The following is a 6,328-nucleotide window of genomic DNA, read 5'->3' on the forward strand; positions in this document are numbered from 1 at the left end:
CAAATGGTTCAAGCTCTTGCATTAACTGATAAGTCAGAAAAGAACAACCAGGCCTGTGTAAAATGTTACATTAATTAATAATTGGTTTAAATTAATAGATAGTAATAAAAATATATTTAAATTAAATTTTAACATAATAGTAAAAAAAGAATACTATTCTTAAGAAATAAATAAAATTTAGACACAATGGGGAAAAAATACTAATTAAAAAAATAAAAAAAAATTGAAAAAAGAATGTATCGAGTACCTAATATTTAGCCACAGAAGAAGAGGCAAAGGTTTCTTAGAACACTTATTAGCTTCAGCAAAGTAACGGCAACAAGGTTAATAGCAAACACACCCCATTATGTCAAAGGCCTCTACTTACATTTTCCTAATATTAAAACGATCGGACATTCTCAAATAAGAGAGGGTGGGCCTGTAACACCCACCGTCCAATCCCAAGAGACTCGACGACTGATGCCACATTTGGTGCCGGAGGCACCATCCTAACCTAATATAAACCATACAATCATATTATGAATTAGAAGTGACTTAGTATTCACAAGGTTATCAAGTAATTATATATATATATATATATATATATATATATATATATAATTATATATATATATATTTTTTAAAATGATTTGGGAGAAACCTTCAAAAAAATTGCAAGAGTTTCCCTTAAAAATAGAAGCCGCCAAACATGTGAATACAAAGTACTCCCAAATTCAAATTCCAAACCCCCATCAAACTCTAATAACAGCATAATAGCACTTCTATAATTTCATAACTACATAATTCATCATTAACATTTTAGTATTATCAATTAAATGCATTCATTTAAACATATCAATTTCTAATTTTCTAATCATTAAATAAGTTCTAAGTTTACCTCCCCATATCCACCAACATAATTTACAATAACATGCTTAAGTCGTAAATTAAATAATATAGTCTCCATAAATGTAATACTTATACATGCCATGATTCTTAGTTACATAAAATACTAATCAACTACCAAAATATCTCTTCTGTTCTGATGCTACTCTTCAGGTTTTTAAACAGCAAGCACAGTCTCCAACTTGCGCGTGATAAAATCAACCCGCTGAGTATAAAACTCAGTGGTGCTCATAAAACACAACAAACTCATGTTGTGATGGCAACATACTTAAAAATCATTTATACACATAAAATCATTAAATTTTAAAATGCATTAACATATATACACCAACATATCATGCTTTAGAAACTCATTTGATATCATAAATAAGTTATTGTAAACTAAGATTTAATAACGAATGTGATCTCATCTATTTCATTTCCTTAAAAATATTTTATTAGGGCTCACATACACTTCGGAGAAAAAGAAGCAGATAAGTTTTCATAGCTTATTCATAATAGGCTTAAGTCGCCAACTTATCATAACATATAGAGCGCGTCCGCCCTAACATAAGACACCAACATGCCTAGCATATGATCATACCTTCTTATCATAATGACATCAAATGCCGAGCATGCTCATCGTACATAGTAAATCATATCATGCAACAAATTCACACCAAGTATAATAGAGCCAAAAATTCTTGTTTTTTAATTCTTACTTCATAACATTTCTCATAAAAGTCATTTTCTTAAAATCATAATAAAAACTTAATTTAAACTTAAGTAATTTATAAAAATTCTCATACTTAAACAAAATGACTTAACATAGAAAATTTCCAGCATAAAAGTAACATTGACCTTTGCTGTGTTTTCAAAACATAACTTGAGTTATGGGTCTCCAAATTGAATGAAATTAGATTCATTAGAAAGCTAAGACAAAATTCTACAAATGTTATGAAGGGACCACAGCCCAGATAAATTTGTAAGATAGCAAACAAAAGCTAGGAACACAGACCAACAGACCAGACCTGATTCAGCAGAACTAAGTCCAATGTTTATTGAATTCCTACTTAACCAAACACTCAAATTAAACCAATCTAGAATGAGGGAAGTCTCAAGACGTAGGGCAATAACTTTTATGAAGAACTCAGAACATAATCTTGTCATTATAGTGGTCAAAATGGACACTCAATTCAGTGATGCATGTGGCCCGACATAACAGAGTCAGTTTGGGTTTTTCAGCTATAAGTTGAGCTACGTATATCCAAATTAAACACAAGAGGATGGGTTGCAAAGCTGAGAAGTAGACCTACAACTTTTATGAAGGACTCAGACACAAATGAAAAATAGAAAGGATCGAAAAATGGTTCTTAATCTCAATCAATAACACATTTTTTCCAAATTCAGCTTTCTTTAACCATGAAAAGAACATGAACAACAAAGATACAAGGGAGAAATGTCTACCACATACTAAATACTCATCAAACATCACTCAAGAGCATGTTATTGCAGCCGAAATTCAACAAATCAATCATTCCATACAAAATCCCAAAATATACACATGATAGCATAAAGGCACAAAATCAAAAATTAGAGTGAGGTAAGTGTGCTTATGAACACTAACCTTCAAAACAAGTTTTAGTAAGCTTTAATCAAAGCTCCTTACGCTTTGATCTTGCCTTTATCTTTATTAGAAGGGTCTCCACCTTCTACATGGAAGAAACTCAAAATCAAACAAGAAAACATGATTAGGTATGTATATGCTAAAAGAAAACTCTAAACCTAAAAATAATGAAATTATCATAAATCACTTACTTGACCCAAGTAGGAAAATCACCAAATTCCTTGAAATTAATCACCAAATATCACTTCTCTAGCTTCACTCACTAAGATTAATTACTTAAATTAAGTTGGATGAGATGAATTTGGTGAATTTAGCAAATAGAAGTTGAAGAAAAACAAAGAGAAGAAGGAGAGAAAAAAATGGCGTTGAAGAGAAGAAGAAGAAAAGAAAGTGGTTGCTCAATAATTGAAAGGTTGCCTTTAATAAAGCAATCAAAGAATGTTTTGGTTTTTTCTCCAAATTAGATGGCTAGGATTAAGTTACTAGTAATCTAATCTAATGGTTACAAGTATTCTCCAATTAAATTCCTTCAAAATATTATTTATCTTCACAAAACTCTCTAATTAACTCCATAAAAAATAATTCCTCAAATTTCCTTAATTAATATAATACTATAATTCACTATTCACCAATTATCTAAATTCTCCAAAAATATTCATTACTTACTTCCTACCCATAAAAACCATGCATACATGCTCCAAAAATGTTATATAAAATATAAAACATATATAGTAATTTTCCAAACTAAAAATAATACCGATTCCTGGACCGGTGGTACTATTCACAGACTAGTAAACTACTATTGAAATACAGGAAAAATAGGTCGTTATAGGGCCACTGATGAACAGTGCAACTCCCCTTCATTTTAGAGTATACGAGTGTATAACCTGACGCGATGGCGCCGGTTAAGTATTATAAATTATATATTTATAAATGGCCAAATGCATATTTTGTCCACCCTAAATCACAGCCTGAAAATCGTCAAGCTTATTTTTTGAATGCAGAAAATTTTAGATCTAAAGTGAATTTATTTTTCGCCATAGTTTTCTTCGAAATCAAACCCAAGTCATTGGCTACAACAGGTAGAAATTCATGAAGCCCAGTTCGAACAAAAAATAAATTCAAAAAAAATGATTTTAAAAAAGGTTAAAACAGATTCTTTAGAGGAAAAATGATAAAGTCAGAAACTTGAAAAGAAAATCTAGAAACTGAAACAAAATTTTATTCTAGAAAAATAGGAGATGAGGAGAAAGATCACAATCGAAAGAGTGAATCTCAAATCAAAAGAAATTTGAGCAAAAGAAAGAAAGGGAGAGATAAGAATTAAAAGAAATTTATTTCTTTTTACAAAACAATTAATAAGTAATCCATGCGCTTAAAAATGTGAATAAATAATATGTTATTATTAAATAATAATATATAAACAATTTAAAAATTATAATTAGGAACATACAGAATACAATAATTTTTTTAAAAAATAGAATATATACACGCTTAGAATATAATACACTAAATAAATGATGCATTAATATTTCAAATAAATAAACAGTCATTTATAATAAATTATAAATATAAAATAAAAAAACGGTAAATTTCTTATTTCAATGACACAAAAATAAATAAACACTTCATTTTTATTGGTAATAAAAAAAAAACCTTGGTCGATTAACTTGGTATATCGAGTAGTCTCATACGAGCTAAGTTACACAAACATGGAACACGAGATAAAGGAACATCTGGATACGATAATTTTTTAAAAGCTATGACATCCACATACTTAGAATACAATACATTAAATAATTATTACATTAATATTTCAAATAAATAAATAATTATTTACAATAAATCATAAAAATAAAACAAAAAACATTAAATTTCTTATTTTAGTGATACAAAAATAAATTTAAAAAACACTTCATTTTTATTGGTAATAATAAAAAAAAAAACCTTTGATTGATTAACTTAGTGTATTGAGTTGTCTCATATACCAGGAGCCATATTACATGGACACAGGACACGAGATACAAAAACGTACAAAAACGATAATTTTTTTAAAAGATAGGATATCCACACGCTTAGTACACAATACATTAAATAAGTAACATGTTAATATTTCAAATAAATAAACAATCATTTATAATAAATCATAAACATAAAATAAAAAAACACTAAAATTTATTATTTCAATGACACAATAACAAATTAAAAAAATACTTCATATTTATTGGTAATAAAAAAAAATCTTGGTTGATTTGTTTGGTGTATGGAATAGTCTTATATACCAGGAGTTAGGTTGTACGAACACATGACACGGAATACGCGACCGTACGTGATATGATAAGTTTTGAAAAAGTAGGACATTAACACGCTTAGGATACATTACACTAAATAAGTAATATATCAATATTTTAAATAAATAAACAATCATTTATAATAAATTATAAACATAAAATAAAAAAATGTTAATTTCTTATTTCAATGATACAAAAAACAAATTAAAAAAATTTATTTTTTATTAGTAATAAAAAAACTATTAGTTGATTAGCTTGATGTATTGAGTAGTTTCATATACTAGGAGCTAGGTTACACGGACATGGGACACGAGATACATGGACGTGCGAATACGACAATTTTTTAAAAAGATAGGATAATCCACACGCTTAGAACACAATACACTAAATAAGTAATGCATTAATATTTCAAATAAATAAACAATCATTTATAATAAATCATAAACATAAAATAAAAAAAAACACTAAATTTCTTATTTCAGTGATACAAAAATAAATTAAAAAATACTTCATTTTTATTGCTAATAAAAAAATCTTGATTGATTAGCTTAGTGTATTGAGTAGTCTCATATACAGTGAGTCATATTGCACGAACAAGAGACACGAGATACAGGAACGTACGAATACAATAATTTTTTAAAAAGGTAGGATATCCACACACTTAATACACAATACATTAATAGTTCAAATAAATAAACAATAATTTATAATAAATCATAAACATAAAATAAAAAATACTAAATTTATTATTTCAAGAACACAAAAATAAATTAAAAAAACACTTCATTTTTATTGGTAACAAAAAAAATCTAGGTTGATTAGCTTGAAGTAGTCTCATATACCATGAGGTAGGTTGTATGAACACGAGACATGAGATACAGGAACGCACGTGATACGACTATTTTTAAAAAAATAGGATAATCACACGCTTAGGACACATTATAGTAAATAAGTAATATATTAATATTTTAAATAAATAAATAATCATTTACAATAATTACAGACATAAAATAAAAAGAGTTAATTTCTTATTTCAATGACACAAAAAACAAATTAAAAAAAATTTCATTTTTTATTGGTAATAAAAAAATCTTGGTTAATTAGCTTGGTGTGTTGAGTAGTTTAATATATCAAGAGCTAGGTTATACGGATATAGGACACAAGATACAAGAACGTACGAATACGATAATTTTTTAAAAAGATAGGATATTTACACGCTTAGAACACAATACACTAAATAAGTAATATATTAATATTTCAAATAAATAAACAATAATTTATAATAAATCATAAATATAAAATAAACAAAACTAAATTTCTTATTTCAGTGACACAAAAATAAATTAAAAAAACACTTCATTTTTATTGGTACTAAGAAAAAACCTTTGTTAGCTTGGTGTATTGAGTAGTCTCATATGCCAGGAGCCATATTGCACAGACACGGGACACAAGATACAGGAACGTACGAATACGACAATTTTTTAAAAAGGTAGGACATCCACATACTTAGGACACAATACTTTAAATAAGTAATACATTAATATTT

This window comes from Jatropha curcas, chromosome 2 (assembly GCF_041381405.1).
Source record: "Jatropha curcas cultivar XTBG-Jc1 chromosome 2, XTBG_Jcur_1.0, whole genome shotgun sequence".
In the NCBI taxonomy this organism is placed as follows: Eukaryota; Viridiplantae; Streptophyta; class Magnoliopsida; order Malpighiales; family Euphorbiaceae; genus Jatropha; species Jatropha curcas.